This window comes from Lonchura striata, chromosome 6 (assembly GCF_046129695.1).
Source record: "Lonchura striata isolate bLonStr1 chromosome 6, bLonStr1.mat, whole genome shotgun sequence".
Taxonomy (NCBI): Eukaryota; Metazoa; Chordata; class Aves; order Passeriformes; family Estrildidae; genus Lonchura; species Lonchura striata.
Genome location: NC_134608.1, coordinates 63,719,254 through 63,740,213, shown reverse-complemented (window position 1 = coordinate 63,740,213; position 20,960 = coordinate 63,719,254). Strand labels below are relative to the sequence as shown.

Here is a 20,960-nt window from a genome sequence, read left to right as displayed (position 1 = left end):
CTGTGGAAGTAATTTGAAATCATTGTGTACACACTATTATTTAAGCTATGGTATTTTAAAATAGGTGGGTTATTTACGTATGTAAAGAAACATCATAAGGAGCCCTTGGTAAAGCTTAAAGTGGGACCCCAACAACAAGAGATGGAATTTTTAGTGGATACCGGGGCTGAAAGATCCACGGTGCAAGCCTTGCCGCTTGGATGTAAAAAGTCATCTGACACTGTGCATGTAATTGGGGCAAAAGGAGAGCCCTTTGAGGTATCTGTTATCAAGGATGTGATGGTAGAAACTGATTCCAAATGTGGTATAGGTTCTTTACTACTGGTACCTGAAGCAGATTACAATTTATTAGGGAGAGATCTGATAATAGAATTGGGTATTAATTTAGAAGTTGTAAATAAAGAATTACAGATAAAGCTCTGCCCTTTAAGGGTGGAGGATGAAAAGAAAATTAATCCTGAGGTGTGGTAAACCCCGGAAACGGTGGGGAAATTGCAGATTAAGCCTTTCTCAGTGGAAATAAGTGATCCTGGCAAACCCGTAAGAATAAAACAATACCCTATCCCTAGGGAGGGAAAATTAGGACTAAAACCTGAAGTAGATAGGTTATTGGAAAAAGGGCTTTTAGAGCCCTGTATGTCTCCCTTCAATACTCCCATCCTGCCTGTAAAAAAGTCAGATGGGTCCTACAGACTGGTGCACGATTTAAGAGAAATAAATAAGAGGACTTTGGCCCGGTTTCCAGTAGTTGCAAATCCATATACTTTGTTGAGCCGTCTGGGACCTGAAAATCGATGGTATAGTGTTATTGATCTAAAGGATGCCTTTTGGGCATGCCCCCTGGATGAGAAAAGTAGGGATTATTTTGCATTTGAATGGGAGGATCCGGCAACACACCAGCGGCAGCAATTAAGGTGGACGGTTTTGCCGCAGGGATTCACGGATTCACCTAACTTATTTGGCCAAGCTTTGGAACAAATTCTTCAGGAATATAAAGTAGATGAAGGGACGACCCTGATTCAGTATGTGGATGATTTGCTTATTGCTGGGACAGGAGAAGAAACAGTGAGGCAAGAAAGTATTAAATTACTAAACTTCCTAAGCCTAAAAGGACTAAAAGTATCTGTCGTGGTTTGACACGGAAAGATAATTTTTTCCGGAAGGAAGAGGTCAATTTAGATATTGACCAATTGAAAGTAGACACGCCTCTGAGAACACAGAGGGGTTGAAAGCAGAATTCCCAGGGGAACTCGCTCTCTTTGGTTCCGGTCAGCGTGCAGTGCAGACCTTCCCCCGCCCAGCCACGAGCTGGGTGGGGGAGGGGAAGCCCCCATGGCCTGATGGAGGTAACTCCGAAGGGTGGAGGGACTGGAACCGGGCTGGCCCCTGCAGATGGAAGGGTGGAAGAAATCTGGGATGTCTCCATTTTCCCCCCCAGAGTTCCTCTCCCGAGAGGGAGAGAGAAAGCCGCAAGGAAGGAGGAGCGGGGGGAGCTGCAAGGTGCCCAGTTGTGTGGGAGTTGCTGGATGTCCGGGCATCGAGCCATCCTGGGAGTTCGGACTTTTAACCCTTTCTTGAGGAAATGAAAGCTTTGTGAATTTTCCTTTCCCCTCCTCGGTTTGAAAGAGAGGAAGAGGGACACCTTGGACCCTGGGATGGGATGTTGGAAGGAGGAATTCTGGATGGGAGGGGGACAAAGAGTGGCTTTTGGCTGGACTTTTCCATGTTAGCCACAACCTGAACCAAATCTTCTCCTTCAAGAGGGACTGTGTTTTGGGAGGATGCCAGTGAGTCAAGAGACCTGCTTCAGCTGAGAAAAAGACAAAAGTGGAGTGAACAGAGGAAAGGTTAGGGGGTTTGTGGTGGCGCCCCCTTGCCCTGGAAAGGAAAAGAGAAGAGAAGAGAAGAAGATCTCTGTTCTTGAGCCCTCGGCCCCAGGGGAAAATGGGGGGGGACTGTGGTCCCAAACAATGAAAAACTGAACTGTTGTTTTCTCCCCTCTTGGCAGGGCATCCTTGAAAGGAAAAATCCTAAAGGCAGTGACCATCCATGCATTGGTGGTGAGAGCACTGTGCATGGAAAGGAGAAGGGTCACCATGGCAAACTTTTTTCTCCGGGCGGTGCCATGTGTGACATGGAAACACAGGATGTGGAGCTGTGTTTCTTGGGGGGTCTGTGGCACAGGAGAGACTCTGTTCCCTCGATGGACTGAGTATCGGTTGCTTGGAGGGTGGAAACCTGATTGGGGTCCAGATTGTGTCTCACTGTGGTTTGTTGGAGTTGGGTGGTGGGGGGAGGAATGTTTTGCAAGGTTTTCATTTGATCTTTGTGTGTTTTTTTTCCCCCCCTTCTTTAGTTTTCTCTTTTCTTTAGTAGTAGTAGTTTAATAAAGTTTTTTCCTGTTATTAAGCTTGGGCCTGCTTTGCTCTATTCTAGATTCCACTTCACAGCATTCAAGGTAGGGATCACATTTTCATGGGGGCACTGGCATTGTGCCAGTGTCAAACCATGACATTTGGTTCCCTGACCGGGAAAAGATTAAGATAAGATAAGATAAGATAAGATAAGATAAGATAAGATAAGATAAGATAAGATGGTGATAAGGTGAATGTTGTGAAATGGGATCAGGAGGAATAAGAGCAAAGCATGTGTTGGGTTTTGAGATGAATTGGGGTGGAGATTTAGTGTAAGTTGCTGTTTTATGTAGAATGTGTTGAATGTAATTTTGATAATGATTTTTTTTTTTTGTAGTCTGTGTTCTCAGAGGCGAAGGGTGGAATGTCGTGGTTTGACACGGAAAGATAATTTTTTCCGGAAGGAAGAGGTCAATTTAGATATTGACCAATTGAAAGTAGACACGCCTCTGAGAACACAGAGGGGTTGAAAGCAGAATTCCCAGGGGAACTCGCTCTCTTTGGTTCCGGTCAGCGTGCAGTGCAGACCTTCCCCCGCCCAGCCACGAGCTGGGTGGGGGAGGGGAAGCCCCCATGGCCTGATGGAGGTAACTCCGAAGGGTGGAGGGACTGGAACCGGGCTGGCCCCTGCAGATGGAAGGGTGGAAGAAATCTGGGATGTCTCCATTTTCCCCCCCAGAGTTCCTCTCCCGAGAGGGAGAGAGAAAGCCGCAAGGAAGGAGGAGCGGGGGGAGCTGCAAGGTGCCCAGTTGTGTGGGAGTTGCTGGATGTCCGGGCATCGAGCCATCCTGGGAGTTCGGACTTTTAACCCTTTCTTGAGGAAATGAAAGCTTTGTGAATTTTCCTTTCCCCTCCTCGGTTTGAAAGAGAGGAAGAGGGACACCTTGGACCCTGGGATGGGATGTTGGAAGGAGGAATTCTGGATGGGAGGGGGACAAAGAGTGGCTTTTGGCTGGACTTTTCCATGTTAGCCACAACCTGAACCAAATCTTCTCCTTCAAGAGGGACTGTGTTTTGGGAGGATGCCAGTGAGTCAAGAGACCTGCTTCAGCTGAGAAAAAGACAAAAGTGGAGTGAACAGAGGAAAGGTTAGGGGGTTTGTGGTGGCGCCCCCTTGCCCTGGAAAGGAAAAGAGAAGAGAAGAGAAGAAGATCTCTGTTCTTGAGCCCTCGGCCCCAGGGGAAAATGGGGGGGGACTGTGGTCCCAAACAATGAAAAACTGAACTGTTGTTTTCTCCCCTCTTGGCAGGGCATCCTTGAAAGGAAAAATCCTAAAGGCAGTGACCATCCATGCATTGGTGGTGAGAGCACTGTGCATGGAAAGGAGAAGGGTCACCATGGCAAACTTTTTTCTCCGGGCGGTGCCATGTGTGACATGGAAACACAGGATGTGGAGCTGTGTTTCTTGGGGGGTCTGTGGCACAGGAGAGACTCTGTTCCCTCGATGGACTGAGTATCGGTTGCTTGGAGGGTGGAAACCTGATTGGGGTCCAGATTGTGTCTCACTGTGGTTTGTTGGAGTTGGGTGGTGGGGGGAGGAATGTTTTGCAAGGTTTTCATTTGATCTTTGTGTGTTTTTTTTCCCCCCCTTCTTTAGTTTTCTCTTTTCTTTAGTAGTAGTAGTTTAATAAAGTTTTTTCCTGTTATTAAGCTTGGGCCTGCTTTGCTCTATTCTAGATTCCACTTCACAGCATTCAAGGTAGGGATCACATTTTCATGGGGGCACTGGCATTGTGCCAGTGTCAAACCATGACAGTATCCAAATCTAAATTACAGTTTGTAGAGGAGGAGGTGAAGTATTTGGGGCATTATTTAAGTGGAGGGGTAAAGAAGATTGATCCTGAAAGAGTAAAAGGAATCCTCTCGATTCCAGCCCCCAGAAATAAAAGGCAAGTTCGTCAGCTACTGGGGTTAATTGGATATTGCAGACAATGGATTGAAAATTACAGTCAGAAGGTCAGATTCCTCTATGATAAATTAAGCCAAGATAGCCTAATGAAATGGAGCCCCACGGATGATCAGCGACTCCAGGAGCTCCAGAATGATTTGGTAAACGCGCCAGTCCTCAGCCTAACTGATTTTAAAAGACCCTTCTATTTGTTTGTTAATACGGAGGGAGGAACAGCATACGGGGTTTTAACCCAAGAATGGGCGGATAAAAAGAAGCCTGTAGCATATTTATCTAAATTACTGGATCTGGTGAGCAGAGGATGGCCTACATGCTTGCAGGCTATAGTAGCCACTGCCCTTTTGGTAGAAGAGGCTCATAAAATAACTTTTAATGGAAAATTGAAAGTGTTATCCCCACATAATATCAGAGGAATCTTACAACAGAAAGCTGATAAATGGATTACAGATTCTAGGCTTCTGAAGTATGAAGGTATTTTAATTGATTCCCCCAATTTGTCACTTGAAGTGGTTACCTCGCAAAATCCTGCCCAATTTTTGTATGGGAAACCCTGTGATGAAAAGTTAGCTCATGACTGTTTTCAAACTATTGAAAGTCAAACAAAAATTAGACCCGATCTGGAAGAGGAAGAATTGGACGAAGGGGAGCGATTGTTTGTAGATGGTTCTTCTCGGGTTGTAGAAGGGAAAAGAAAGTCAGGATATGCTATAATTGGGGAAAAAGATTTAAAGGTAATTGAATCCGGACCACTAAGTAACTCCTGGTCTGCACAAGCTTGTGAATTATATGCAGTACTCAGGGCTTTAAGGTTATTAATAGGAAAAATTGGAACAATATACACAGACTCTAAATATGCATATGGGGTAGTGCACACATTTGGAAAAATTTGGGAAGAGAGGGGACTTATAAACTCACAGGGAAAAGATCTAATTCATCAAGAGCTAATTGTCCAAGTTTTAAATGCCTTAAGGGGCCCGGCTCAAATTGCTGTGGTCCACTTAAGGGGACACCAGAAAGGATTGGACTTTAGAAACAGGGGAAATAATTTAGCTGACCAAGAAGCCAAGAAAGCAGCCCTACGAACTCGGGGGGACATGGGGCAGAGCGACACTGTATCTGTGGACTCCCCCAAAGAAAAATGGCAAATATATAGTTTTACCACTCAAGAAAAGGAAAAATTACAAAAGATGGGAATTGAGGAGGGGTCTGAAGGGCAATGGAAGCTCCCAGATGGGAGAACTGTTTTACCTAAAAGCAAGGCCTCAGGAATTTTGCAAAGATTGCATGACCAGACTCATTGGGGAACTCAGGCATTAGTAGATCAATTTGCCACTAAATATATGAGTATTGGAATCTATGATTTGGCTAAAAGAGTAGTGGGAGACTGTCTGATCTGTCAAAAAGTAAACAGAAAACATCTTAGGGAAAGGCCCATGGGAGGAAGGGAATTAGCTCACAGGCCTTTTGCCAAAATAAAAATAGACTTCACTGAATTGCCTAAAGTGGGTAGATATAAATATTTGTTAGTAATAGTAGATCATCTCACCCATTTTGTAGAGGCTTACCCCACTACTCGGACTACTGCTCAGACAGTGGTCAGAATATTATTAGAAGAAATAATCCCTAGATATGGGATAGTAAAAACAATAGATTCTGATAGGGGACCCCACATGCCATATGATTTGGAGGAACCCCGAGACCACCCCAGTTGAAGGACTATAAAATAACCTCATATATTATTGCCTTAATGAAACGCCGCAATGAACTTTGGGAAAAAGGAATCATTACGCAAAGACCCCCTTTAGATTTAAAAATACATAAAATACACCCAGGAGACTATGTGTTAATAAAATCCTGGAAAGAATCTACACTAACCCCACAATGGGAAGGTCCTTATCTTGTGTTACTCACTACAGAAACTGCAATTCGGACTGCAGAAAGAGGATGGACACATGCCAGTCGAGTAAAAGGACCAGTTAACAACACTGTGTGGCAAGTAACCAGTCCTCCCGGGAACCTGAAATTGAAGTTACAGAGAAACTAATGGACTCTTATCAGATTGAATACACATCAGACTTATATTACTTAGATAGTGGACTAATTAGTAATTCAAGTGTTAAAGTGTAAAAATCAAAATTGTAATTGCTATCCTTTTGTATGCTATATCTGTAAGGTGTGTGGGGAACGGTGGTGGTCACATTGCAACAGAGGGTATCCTCCATGAGGAACTTGCAATTCCTGTTGGAACGTACAAAGAGAGATTACAGCTTGGGTACTGACCTGTAAAGTGACTAGAGGGGAAATCCGATTGGAATCTAAAGAGTGGTGGGAAATTTTCTCAAAGGGCATTCACCCAGACTATTACTGCTACCATACAAACGAGCCGAGCCCATTTGTGGCAGAGATCATAGAAGGCCTTTGTAAGAAAGACCTAAAAGGGGTCAGTTGTACCGCACCAGAGGTAAAAGATCAGAATTGGCGTTCTTATTGCATGCGGCAAGGCACCAGAGGGCATAAATCCCCTCCTGAAGAATACTCTTGCTGCCAAGAAGATGGTACACCCTGTGGCTCGAAGCACCCGAGTCGACGGGCGAGGCAGAGGAGTAAACAGCTGTGGAGGAAGGAGCCCTCAGGATGGAATACGCAAGCAATATTTGCGGAACTACCCCGGGACTGGGAGTAACAAAGGCAGAAATAGTTTTTGGGCTCAAGAATATAATTGTTGCAGTGTGAGAAACCAGACCCCACATGCCATTTGCTTACTGCTTGTAATTTTCCTTTGTATATATTATAATACTGCAGAAGTAACAACTCATGAACCTTTCAAGTAGACTTTAAGAAGATAGGAGGATTCACGAGTTATAAGGAGCAATACTACAGCTGGAGCTCCCACTTTCCAGTTACCTGTGGCATCCTTAGGTACTGGTTAAGGTTCCCATTAAGTTTCATCGTTTTATATGTGTCCTACTTCAAATCCTAGTAAAGGGTATTGCAATAGTCCTGGACAATATTACTGTGCATATTGGGGTTGTAAAACAATAGCTGGTACATGGGACCCCCCCACTCCTGATCCATACATTAAGGTGGTCTAGAAGCCAAATGGTTATATTCCTCCCGGCTACTGGACAGGTCATAAACCCCCAGAAAATATTTGCAGAAATATACAAATTACTGCATTAAGGCCAGAAGATAGTATATGGTTAATTAGAAAAACTTGGGGCGTTCGCTTATATTCGGCTGATTTTGGCAATTTTAGTAGCTTAATATTTATAAAGAAGGAACTTGTGCCCCCTGATCCTGAACCTGTAGGGCCAAACCCAGTGTTATTAAAAAGAAGATTGTTTTAGCCAACCAAACAAAAGAAAGGGATCAGACCCAGAATAAAATTCAGAATGAAAACACTTCAGGAGACGAACAGGAAAAAACCCAGGAGGGTAATATACTCTGGAAGGTTATGAAAGCGAGTTATGGTGTCCTAAATAGAACCAACCCAAAACTGACGGAAGACTATTGGCTGTGCTATAATTTAAGACCCCCATTTTATGAAGCCATAGGGGTCACTGCAAAGCCCAGAAGAGTGAATGGAACTAATCCGAATCAGTGTTTGTGGAAAAAGGGTAAAGAGACAACACCGGGGCTTACCTTGGCTCAGGTAACAGGGAAAGGGAGATGCATAGGAAAAATCCCAACACAAAGAGAATACCTTTGTGGAGTAATAGAAACAGGCGGAAAGAAACTGGCTGACTGGCTATTGCCAGCAGCTAACACTAAGTGGGTATGTAACACTCTGGGTGTCACACCGTGCATCTCACTGAAACTGTTTAATCCAAGCCAAGACTACTGCATCCAGGTAACGATTATGCCCAGAATTACCTACCATACAAGTGACTACATATATGAACAACAAACTGTACCAGAACACCATCTAATGAAAAGGGAACCCCTCACTACCTTAACTATTGCAACTCTCCTTACCATCAGGAGAATAGGAGCTAGAACTAGGGTGGCATCCCTAGTAAATCAACAAAAGGAATTTAAAGCATTAAGAATTTCAGTAAATGAAGATCTGAGTAAAATTGAGCAGGCCATCGATGGATTGGTAAAATCATTAAAGTCCCTATCTGAGGTAGTGTTGCAGAACAGAAGGGGTTTAGACTTGCTATTATTACAACAAGGGAGATTGTGTGTAGCCCTGAAGGAGGAATGCTGTGCATACGCTGATCATACTGGAGTTGTTACAGACACCATGGCAGAATTAAGGAGAAAATTAGAACAGAAAAAGAGGGAAAGAGAGGCACAGCAAAATTGGTATGAATCATGATTCAATCAATCTCCTTAGTTAACTACCTTGCTATCCACCCTTGCAGGACCTCTGATACTGATAATATTGGGACTGACCTTTGAGCCATGCATCTTCAATAAAGCAATAAAAATAATAAAGGAACGATTAGACGCAGCACATTTAATGCTCATTAGAGCAAAATATGAACCCATACACAATGTGGATGAGACCCTAATACTAAGTCACCAAGAGTTACAAAAATTCAGTGAACAAAATAAAGATGAACAAGAAAAGGGGGAAATTGAGATAAGTAAAAGATAATTTGTTCACTGTAGTATGCTTGCTTACTTTGGTTTGCATAAGAATATACTGTGGTATGTTAACCTAATTTGTTTTGCATAAGATAGTGGCTAAGAATGTACTGGTGTGTCTTTGAAATGCTTATTTGCTTACAAGGTGATAAGGAGGTTGAGATTACAGTCCTGGGTGTGTGTGTATCTGGTCTGCTTGCTGTATCTCAAAAGAAGAGACTTAGAAGCTATCACAACGACCAGACTCAGACTACATCTGGAGAGTCACGCCTGCAAGGAGAAGGGGGGGGATAAAAGGAAGGTTGGGACAGAACATTTTTGCGCGCTGTTGGTGGAGCAGGAGACTCCCCGGCCGCCCAGCGCTGTGCTTTGCCTGCCTTACTCGCTTGCTATTTTAAATAAAATTGCTTGATTGAATTAAGACACTTCAAATTATCGTGTCACAATTTATAACATTTAGTTTTAGCACTGTCAGCTGTGGGTAGCTGGTAGCCTTTGGTGGAGGGTGCCGTGAATTACAGGCCTGCAGAACACACATAACAAAAGTAATTAAATTTGTAAGGAAGTTGAAAAAGGAGGGAGAGGTGATTGGCAGACTCACCTCTCCAGGATGTTGGACTAATGTCAGAAAGTGGACTGATATTGGAATGTGGATGTTGAAATGTGAAGAGAGAAAAAGAGAGCGAAAGAGAGAGAAAGGGAGAAGAGAAAAGAAGAGAGAAAAAGAGAAAGAGAGAGAAAGGGAAAGAGAGAGAAAGAGAAAGATGGAGAGCGAAATACGTCCCAAAATCCCCATACCGTCGCTATTTGTAAGTTCTCCCCCCTTCCTGCTAGACAGAGTGACAACAAAGGGAGGGGAGTGAGGAAGTACAGTCAAAGGCAAAGCTGTGAAAAAGAGGGAGAGCTGGACCACCAATAGAGATAAGATCAAAGCAGAGATAGCTAACTCTCACAATGTGCTTTATCTTTTTAAACAAGACTTCTTTTTTTTCCTTCTGATTTTTGTTATTAAGGAAAGGAGGCTTTTGTTCTGAAGAATGGGTCTGTAAGACTAAAACAGTTGGATGTCGCCTAAAAAGCAAAAAACCAAGAGATGTGATACATCTTGTGTTAAATTTGGGCTAGTCTTTTTTTATTTAACTAATTATAGCTCACAAGAAGAAGAATTGGCCTCTGCAGCAATTAGCACAGCTGGATACAAGAAGAAGAAGCAGCTACAGAAAAAGTTTTTAGTTAAACCCAGAAAGTTTTGAAGAAAACTAATGGTGAAAGTTAATGCAGTATTGTTTTTCTTTTCTTTTAACACTGTGTTATTAAGAAGTCCTTTCCAGGTACTACTAAAGCAGCAATCCCAACCATGGAAAAGAGGGTGAATTCATGCCAGCAAAATAAAAGAATTTGTGAAAAAACGTGAGGAATGGACTATCACATCTAAACCGGGTGATACCAAATTGACTTTCAACCAGGACTGGGTGGTAATGGTTTGGGAAGACCCAAACGATCCAAGGCAGGTACAAAGAATAACACCTAACTGAGAAATAAGGCAAAGCTTGCATCACTGGTTCTAAGCCCTGCCTGAATAAGCCCTGAGACGCCTCCGACACCTCCTTGGCAGAGGAACACTGCCACTTCAAACAGGAGGATCGGGAGTGTTTGAGTCAAAGAGTTCTGATAGTCTGGCCTTAGCCTGTGGCTTGTACAGGCAAGAGGGGAAATTGCCATTAATACTATGCTGTATACTTTATTTGATTCATCCCCACATTGGACATGGCAGCTGGGTTATAAGTGAATGTTTAAATTATGAGAATAATTGGCATTGTAGCTCACAAAATCTATGTTCTCATGTCAAGAAGTATTGAGTACTGAATCAATCCCCTATACAGAAAGACCTCAAAAACTGAAGTAATAAATTGGTTTTGTAGATGGGAATTATCAGTGCCTGTGGACTGAGAGATACTTGAGGAATGGTGGAAAACCACAGTTAAAAGGTGTCAAAAACAATTTGCCTGGAAATGAGTAAAAAAGGAGTGACAAGGGAAACAGAGGGCAAGCCTGGATTGAGCACTGTACTCACCAGCGAGAAGATCACACGTACCTGCTGTGGGCAGCAGCCCCACAGGCAGGGGAGGTGGGGGTATAAGCCATGCCAGACCTCTGTCATTCCTGTTTCTGTCTCTCATTTGTTGTCTTTTCCCTTCTGAGATAGCAGCAAGATCGTGTCACAAATGCTACAGAAAGTATCACATGGAAAGAAACCAAAGTTCCTTTTTGGTACACACACCCATGTCAACAGCCACTGTTATAACCCATCCAAATTAAGTACCTGCAGGAAAAAGGGGGAAAATTATCACATTACAAAGAATGTAGGAAAAAGTAGTAATACTTGGGGCATGGAATGTCCAAAAGGAGAGAGATGGATTTGTTTTACATTTGATCTTAGAAATATAGTCCAAGATTCGGTAAAGAGACAATTAGTAAAAAAAAAGGTAAAACAAGCATAGCAGTCTAGCTCTGTGTTAACCCCAAATTATATCCTGAGTCATATTAAATTACTCCAAGCAGTTATAGAGAAGATAATAAACAAAGCTGCCCAGGAATTGGAATTAATATTGAGTCTGCAAAGCCAAACATCACCTGCAGTGCATTAAAATAGGTTGGCTTTACGCTATTTATTGGCTAAAGAATGGGGTGTACAGATTGTTGAAAATAGATGGCAATTAGGATGTCATCCTGGAAAAAACAAAGGATATCAGAAAAAAATTATGACCCAGGTATCAGTCCAAAAATGGGAAAATAACGTTAAAAACTAGCAGGTGGGGTAATGTATTGAGAATGGGATGCTGGAAGAAATTAGGATTCTTCCTTTTATGTGTTAAAAGTGTTTTGATATTTCTTCTTTGTTTAATCCCATGTTTTATTTGATTACCAACAGAGTCCAAAGAATGCAAGAGGACAGGAAATATTCTTTATAAATCATTTGGCTTGAGCAGTAAGAGGTGGCATTATGAAAAATGCATATTTATGATTGGCTTTTCACAAATGTTACCATGAATATTATATGTGTCATGTTAGAAAGTTATGCTGTATTAATTCCCTTACATATTGTGTTAAGTGTAGTTTTAGGTTACAACATTATGTTAAAATAGAGATTATGTATGTGGGGGGAGTTTTCTTTTTAGGAATGAGATGCTCCCTTCGAAGAACACCTAAATCTTCCAAAGGAGAGGAATTTATAGCTTCTTATCAGAAGAAGCTAATTTCTTCAGGCCTTGCTCAGACTTGAAGACACCAGGGGATTAAAGGGAACAGTTGACATACAACAGAGTTTCTTGTTTAGAATAGGATGTATGCATAACCATGAAGGATGTATGAATATGCAACAAGTGTCTTGGTTTAAGGGTGATTCCTTTGTTCACAAGTCAAGCTTTTCTTGACTTAGGGTCTGAGAGCATCTGGACATCCGTAATTCTTTGCTCTTTTTGTCTTGTAATTGTCCTAATTCTAATTGTATTATTATTTTTATAACCATTTTATTATTATTAAACTTTTAAAATTTTAAAAACCAAGTGATTAGAGTTTTTCAAAATTTTCAAAACTAGATGAGATTTAAAGGTGACCCTTTAACTCAAACAATAAATAGATGATTTGAAGGAAAAAAAAAAAGCAGCAGATTGTGGGGAGGGGGCACAACTGAGGCTGCTGAAGGCTGCTGTGGAAGAGAAGCTGCATTCCAGGCACCCTGGAGGAGCTTCAGAAATGCAAATTAACACTGCTGGGGCAAACTGGGGACAATGTACCTGGCTCTTCTTGCCTGGGGCAGGAATTGGCTGATTCCCTCTGCCCCTCACCCCAAGCTCTGCCTGCTTGCACAGATGGAATCTGCACAGCTGAAGGCAGAGCCCATGCTGAGGATCTCTGACTCTGCAACAGAAATGGCTGAAGCTGCAAAGGGAAACAGCAAATGGAGAATGTTGGGAAAACTTCACTAAAATAAGGGGGGGATCATCCCTCTGCCCACTCCAACATCTGCTGTCACTGTCTGTGCTGTACAGGGTGTATCAGAGCACTGGGGGTTTTGCTAGAACAAGTTCAGGGAAATCAGTTGGAATTCAAGTATATGATGAAGGAGTAAGAAAAAAAATGGTCAATTGATGCAGCCCCAGCTTGAGGGAGCGCCCAAACATGGGGAAAAGATGAACGGCCACCAGAACAAATCCTACAACACCATGGACCAGCCCCTGGGAACCAAAACGATTTTGTGAAAAATGCATGTTATATGGCTCTGTGCAGATAGTTACTACATGTATTATGTTATATTGATAACTTGTGCTGTATGAACATCTTAATAGTATGGTAAATGTAGCTTTGTAGATAAAATTAAGCTTTAGTAGTTAAAAGAAAATATGCATGTGTGGGGGGGGGGGGGGGTTAAGGAATGAGAACACCTAAATTCGCTCAAGGAACACTTAAATTCTCCAGAGAAGAGCAATTTATGGATTTCTTACTAGAAGAAGTTAATTTCTTCAGGCCATGCTCAGACTGGAGGATGCCATGGGGATTAAAAAAAAATAGCTGACATACAACAGACAGAGTTTCTTGTTTTAAATAAAATGTATGCATAACCATGAAGGATATAAGAATATGCAACAGTGTATTTTTTTAGGGGTGATTCCTTTATTCACAAGGTATTCTTGTTGTGGCTTAAGCGCCCAAGAGAGCATCTGTCCATCTGTAAGTCTTTGCTTTTTAATGTCTTGCAATTGTCCTAACCCTAAATTTTTAGTAGTCTAATTGTATTTCTACTTCTATAACCATTTTACTAGTATTAAACTTCTAACATTTTAAAAAACAAGTGATTGGCGTTTCTCACAAATTCATATCAGGAGACAGAGAACCTATTTTTCATTTGAATGGCATAATTTGATTACAAGCTGTCCTCAGAATAAGAACCAACCAGACAGCTCCAGCTCCTGACCTTCCTGCCGACCAAGCCACTCAAATGAGGAACACAACATTTCAGCAGGAGATGGGATCAGATTATCTGTGAACAGAAAAAGGAGGAGTTTGTGGAAAACTAAATGGCTCAAACTGCTGTTGGCAAAGAGATGATGAGAAAACTGCTAAAAATGATAAGAAAGGAAATAGGAGAGCAGTTTATGTATTGGTCCAAACATGGAAAGGATGGGAATGGGACACGCTTTCCTGGCTCCCCAGCACACCAGGGGATAAAGGAATGCTGCTTCTCCTCTTCTGTGCTGCAGCAACTCTCATCTTTTTACCATGCTCCACACCTTGGCAGTGCAGCTCATCCAGCAGCTGAGCCAGGGCATGCAGGTGGCAGCCAGGCCTCCTGATCCACAAACGCTACAAAAGGACAGGGAATGAGGGCACCGAGAATAATCCCAAAACCAAAGAGGACCCGGGAAGGACAAAACAGAGTCAAGGAGTGAATCTGCCTGGAGATAGGGCCGGGCACTTGTAGATAAGGAAGTAACGGGAGAAACCATCAGTTCCAATAAATGGTACAAATTGACCCAGACAGCTGCTCAAAGTGCCGCTACATTCCTGAACTTCGAGGAGAAGAACAAAGACTTAACAGAGCCATGAATATCGGCTGTTCTACAAAAGGAGGGTGCACATTAACGAGGACAGGCTCCAGGCGCATCGGGAAGTCGGAACCTTCCAAGGAACTCAGCCGGTGGGCAAAGGCAGAGGGAGATCGGCCGGGAAAATGAGGATAAAAAGGAGGCTGCGGGCTACAGCCACGGCAGAGAGCGCACGGCAAATGCCCCACGGCCTCTGCCCCTGCTCGGCAATAAAGTCACTTTGACAGGACTCCTCGCTCTCCGTCGGGCACACGAACCTCCGGCGACGGGAATTTCCCCGCCCGCTGCCGGCCGCGGGGCAGCCCCTCTGTCCTACCCACAGCAGCCGGGCCGAGCCAGCGCTGCTCCGGCAGCGGCTCCTGCCCGGCCCCGGCGGGAAGGAGACCGCGGGCAGCCGCTCCCGCAGCGCCCTCGGCCCGGGGCCGGCACGGGCCGGACACGGCACCGGCGAGCCGCCGGAGCCCCCTGCCGCCCCCTCCGCCCGCAGCCGGCCCCGAGCCCCCGCAGAGCCCAGCGCGGCTCCCACCTGCGCCGGGGCCGCCTCCGAGCTCCGCCGCCGCCGCCTCACCGCGCTCCGGCCGCTGCCGCCGCTGCCGGGCCCGCGCAGCCGCTCGGCCAATGGCGGCGCTGCGCGGCCACGGCCGCCCTCAGCCCGCCGCCGGGGCCGCGCCGCGCCCCGCTCCCACCAATCAGCGCGCCGCGACCGCGACTGACGGCACCGGCGGCCAATGGCAGCGAGCTCGGGGCGGGCTCTGCGCACGGCCCCGCCTCGCCCCGCGCTCTCGGCGCCCCCGGGCTGCGTGAGGGGAAAGCCGGAGATGAGGAACAGCCCCGGCACGGGCCCGGGCCGAGCCGGGATTGAGCTGCCCACACAAACAAACTTCTCCGCGCCTCCCGCCACGGCTTTCCCGGCCCTGCGCCTCCCGTGCCTCCGCCTCTGCGGGAAGCCCAGGAGCCTCACTTCTCCTGCCCCTCGTTAGCGCATCAGTGCTTCGCTTTGATTTCCCCCGAAAAGGGAAACCTGCCCCAAGCCCTGTGGGTGGGTGGGGCAGGGGAGAGATTTCTGGCAGAAAACTCCAAAGATTCGGAGCAGGAGAAGGAGAAGTCAGTGCAGAGCCTTAAATGCAGCTTTCCCCACGCCTCCCTGCTCCCAGCTGCACCTCCTCCCCCGGCAGGGCAGGAGACAGGGAATGGGGCCATGCTCAGCTCATCCCCCGGGGCTTCTCCCTCTGCTCAGGGACAGGAGTCGTTCCCTGCTGCACCCTGCGCTCTCTCCCGGCCGAGACTTCTCCAGGAACTTCTCGGAGCGGAGTCCATCCCCTGGGCACAGCCCCCTCCGAGTGCTGCAGCGTGGGTCACTGTGCCACGGGCTCAGTCCTGCCAGGACAGGCTGCTCCAGCGGGGCCCCTCTGCCCGCGGGCTCACAGCCTCCTCTCAGGCATCGCCGAGCTCCAGCCCGGCTCCTCCAGGGGCTGCAGGGGATCTCTGCATCCCCATGGACCTGCAGGGGATCTCTGCCTCCCCATGGACCTGCAGGGGGATCTCTGCATCCCCATGGACCTGCAGGGGATCCCTGCATCCCCATGGACCTGCAGGAGATCTCTGCATCCCCATGGACCTGCAGGGGATCTCTGCAGCCCCATGGACCTGCAGGGGATCTCTGCATCCCCATTGTAATATATGTTATGGAATAATTCGTGCTTATGTAAAATATACATCAAGTCAGTTGTGCTTGTACAAAAAGATTCTTAAAGTTTTAAATGACCGGTGGTTGCATCCCGGGCTGGAGAAACCACAGATGGCAGAGAAAGAAAGACCTAATTTACAAATGAAAAAAGGTAGCTGGGTGCAGAGATGGGCTCTTTCCGGGGATAATCCAGGAGACACCCAATGTTTAACCCCTGGTCTGCCGGGGAGCCAGAAAACCAGGCACAGGGGCATCCCGCCCTTGCAGCTGCTGAGGAGGCTGCTGGGCTGTGCTTCAGCAGAGGAGATGGAATGTGGCTTACCACTCTGCCCTTCTCTAAAAACGGAGAATGGGTCAGGAGGTTTGGGATCTGAGCACACAGCAGCCTGGCCCAGGCACAGGCCGTGGTGGGACACGGGCACAGGAGCCTTCTGTGACTGACTGTGGCTCTCTGGTTTCTCTCTGCAGGCTGCCAGCTCCTCATGCCATGGAAACGGCCCCACTCGGCCTGCCAGTCTGGGAGGGCTGGAGGGCTGTGGGTACTCATTTGCTGTCAAAAATAAATTGTGTTTTTTTGTCATTGTCATTGTCATTGTCATCATCAGAACATTTCTTTCATCCTTTTCCAAGTTTTTGGCCCCTCCAGGGTAATATTTTTGTGTCCTTCCTCAGACAGTTGATGGCATTTGGATGGGGGGGTAAGCAATGTGAAAAGTTCAACAACAGCTCCAGTTGCCAACTGCAGCAGCCCCTTCAGGAGCCCTGAGCTACCAGCGAGGTCCACGTGTGCCTTGCAAAAGGGAGTGGTTTGCAGCGATGGGGTTGGTGCCCTGCTGCAAAAGCTGGGAGCAGATCAGAAGTGGCAAAATGCCATTTTGGCTCAACCCCCACCCAGGTTCTTTATCTTTTCCCTCTGCTCCGTGATAGGCAGACAGGGCTGGATCCAGCGAGGTTCAAGTTCTGGCTGCTCCCTGGCATCAAAGGGATCAACTAAACTCTTGTATGCAGTGACTGCAATAGGGCTACTGAAGGAGAAAAGGGAATGTCATGAGATGGGGAATCCTTCTTGTCTCCTTTGTCTCCCCAGGAGCCCCTTGGAAAGGGAAATACCCACTGGGTTTATCTGACTCCTTCCCAGCCAGCCTTTCCCTTGCTCCCGGGTCTCATTTGCTCCGCAGGATTCACCAGCTCGCTCAGCTCAGAGGAGCTCTCAGAGGAGAAAACGCTGCCTGGCGTGGGGCTGCCTGATCCCTGTCTCACCTTGATTCCATTTGCCCCCTCTCTGCCCCATCCAAGAGACCAAAGGATCCCCCACAGCCCCACGGTCCTGCAGCAGATCCCGGCACGTTCCCAGCTCTGCTCCTTGGTGCCCTGGGAGGCTCCAGAGCCCTCCCTGTGTGCGGGACAGCGGCTGCAGCACCGCTGCGCCCGCGGGCGAGCAGCGCCCAGGAGCAGCTGCGCCAGCTCCGAGCCTGAAGGGAATCCTCAGCGCACACAAATGACAGCTGGCACTTCAGGGGCTGGCAGGAGAAGCTCAACCCATCTGCTCGCTGCCCTTCCCAGCCATGGCCACGCTGGTGCAATTGGAAGAGTCGCCCCTGCCCAGGAAGCTCTCAGGTCGAAGAGAGGAGCAAAAGCCACGGGTTTCTGAGGTGTTAGCTGCCACTGCCTCTGGTTTTCCTTCCAATTCCTAAGGGGTTTTGACTGGTTTTACCATTTCAACACTTTCTGTGTAGAATGCTTATTTTATGATTGGCTTTTCACAAATGTTACAATGAATATTATATGTGTAATGTTAGAAAGTTATGCTGTATTCATTCTCTTAAGTAGTGTGTTAAATAGAGTTTTAGGTAACAACATAATATTAAAATAGAAACTCTGCGATGTAGGATTTTTTTACTTGCTCAAGCAAGAGATGAGATAATCAATAAACTCTTCACACAGGGATGGCGGTGACTTGGGGCACATAAAGAGTTACAACCTCCTTATCAGAAAAGACAAACATTCTTCCATCTTGTCTCCATCTTTATGGAAGCACCAGGATTAAGGGAAAGAAGTTGACAAAATCCAGAAAAGTTCCTAATTTGCAAGTAATTTATGCATCATGTATGAGATACATGAATATGCAATAGGCTATTGCTTTTAAGGTTATTCCTTTGTTCACAAGGCATGCTTGTCCTGGCTTAAGTGTCTGAGAGCATCTGGACATCTATAATTTTTTGCTTTTTATTGTCTTGTAATTGTCCTAACTCTAAATTTGATTACTCTAATTGTGTTACTATTTTTATAACCATTTTATTATTATTAAACGTTTAAAATTTTAAAAACCAAGTGATTGGCGTTTTTACAACATTCCAGGCTCCCGGGGACCCCCTTATCGGTCTGTCCGACCCCGCAGGCTGCAGAGGGTCCCCCAGCTCCGGTGCCGCCCTTCTCCGCTCCCCAGCCCCGCCCCGCCGGTACCGGGCGATCCCCGGTGGCTCCGGGCTGACGATGCAGCGCCTGCCCCGGGCAGCCCAACCCCACCGCGGGAGGGTCCCACGCATCCCCGGCCCAGCGCCGGGGCTCTGCCGGCAGCCAGCACCGGGACCCCAAAATTCTGCTGTCCCGGGGCCACCGAGCGGGCACCCGGCCCTTGGCCCTGTTATAGATACATATTATAATATTGGCTTTTTGCAAATATTCCATTGGAAATTATATGTGTGGTGTTACAATAACTTTGTTATATAGTTTTTATTTCTGTTGTTCATTGATTACGCTCAGACATAGTAGTGCCATAGCTGATAGAAGCATGCTTGTGTTAAAATTCCTGCTTGGATGGGATAACATCCAGTGAGCACAGGATGAGGACACCTGTACAGATCTGCCAACCATCAGCACTCACCGTCTGAAGGCAGTGTGGGCCGGGGCCAAAACTGAAGATGATGATAAAAAAGGACCAAAACCACAACCAAGGAATACACATGCCCTAAAAAGGTGCAACCGAGGAGGAGCCATGCTGAACAGTTCTTGGAATATGTAAACTAGCTTGGGAAAAAGTTTACTATGCATAAGGGCTATGAATATGCAACAGGCTGGTGTAAGGGAAAAGGTATTCAAGAGGTATCTCCGGAGATAACCGTGTGCTCTTGGCTCAGTGCCGAGATGCACCCGGCCGTAAGAACCTTTGCTCTATGGCCTTGTCTCCTCTTGTCCTGTATTAAACATTTTAAATGTTCCCAGGGCAGTGAAGGTGTTTTTCCCAGCCCCGAGCAGAGAGCTCTGCCCGGCGGCTCCCGGGAAAGGCGGTGGCGCTCGGCAGCGGCCCCGGCCCGCCCGGCCCGCGGGAATTCCCCGCAGCGGGACAAAATCCTGTCCCGAAGGAGCGCTCGGAACGCCGCCTGCGGCTCCTCCGTGCCCCGCAGGTGCCGCAGCTGCCCCGCTGCGGCAGGCGCGGCTCTGGAGCAGGGAGGCTCTGCGGGACCCCCGGGCTGTGCCCCTCCCGGGCCGTGCCCCGGGGCTGATGCTCGGCCCGGGCTCTCTCGCTGTCCCGGCTCCCGCAGGCTCCCGGCGGGAGCGGCACCGCCCGCCCGGCGCCGCAGGGCCGAGCCCTGCCCAGCAAAGGCTCCGTGTCCACGGCCGGGCCCTGCCGGGGCTGCGGCCGCTGCCCGGCCCGGCACAACCCGCAGCGCCCGGCGCGGCTCCCTCCAGCCGGGCACTGCGGCTCCAACCAGGCGGAATATTCAGCGCACGGAATCTCTGTCAGCGCTGCTCACATTGCAAAACCAGCTGCTGCCGAGGCAATCCCACCTCCCACTGAAGCCTCCCACCCAAAATGCTGCCTTCAGCTTGGACACACCGGTAAGAAACCCAAGAGCAAACTGGAAGCTGATTAGAGAATCTTGCACAATCACATCCAAGAACATTTTGTTACAAAATCACAAATATTAACAGAAGCTGAGAAAGTCAACAATGTTAGAAAACAAGCTTCCAACAATGGGACTCAAAGAGCTAAGGGCATGCGTTTGAATGGAATGAGCCCCTCTCTTTCTGACATGTGAGCAATGCCATGGAATTTCCCAAAGTAGAGAAATAGGGAGGCCTGGCAGCAGCAGCTTCACACACAGACACAGCAATGACACAGAACAGGGCAGGGCAAGAGGCTGACAAAACTCTAACCGCTACTTGCAATGAAGTACCTTTGTTTCCAGTTCTAATCTAGCCACTATTAATATAGAGTCCAAAAGACTAAAAATACTAGTAATAATAATAACAACTGTACCATTAATAGCAAAAATAGAGGTAATAGAAATGATAAGAGTTAATAGTGGTAATAAAAACTCTACCATACTTATACCAGGTTCGCATGGCCAGGTTTTGGTAAGGCAGGGCATCTAGGAGCAGCTTCTGTGAGAGCAGCTGCTCCTCCATGTCCCACAGAGTCAATTCCAGCTTGCTCCAGGACAGACTGGCTGCTGGACAAGGCTGGCCCTGTTAGAAATGGTGGTAACGCCTTTGGGATAAGAGATTTAAGAAAAAGAAAATGGGTGATGCTGGAGTTGTGACTGTGAGCAGGGAGGAGCAGGGTGAGGACCTGTGAGAGGAACAGCTCTGCACATCCCCAGGGCAGGGCAGGGCAGGAGGGGCAGGAGCTGCTCCAGCTGCTGGAGCTGATTGCCCTGAGATTCCCTGGTCAGTCCCTGGGGAGGCAGCTGGGCCCTGCAGCCCATGGAGGGCACGGAGGGCAGAGATGCACCTGCAGCGCCTGGAGG

At 47.0% G+C, this 20,960-nt stretch overlaps 1 protein-coding gene and 1 long non-coding RNA gene across 2 annotated transcripts in view; one reads left to right on the top strand and one right to left on the bottom strand.

The window, feature by feature from the left end:
* Positions 1–20,960, bottom strand: part of LOC144246546 (uncharacterized) — a 972,872-nt gene that overhangs the window by 725,460 nt on the left and 226,452 nt on the right. The gene's annotated exons all lie outside the window — the stretch shown is intronic.
* On the top strand, positions 1,133–4,064 carry LOC144246371 (uncharacterized). The gene is made up of 2 exons (XR_013340078.1): positions 1,133–1,346; positions 1,439–4,064. It is a non-coding gene; the product is annotated as an uncharacterized LOC144246371 (long non-coding RNA).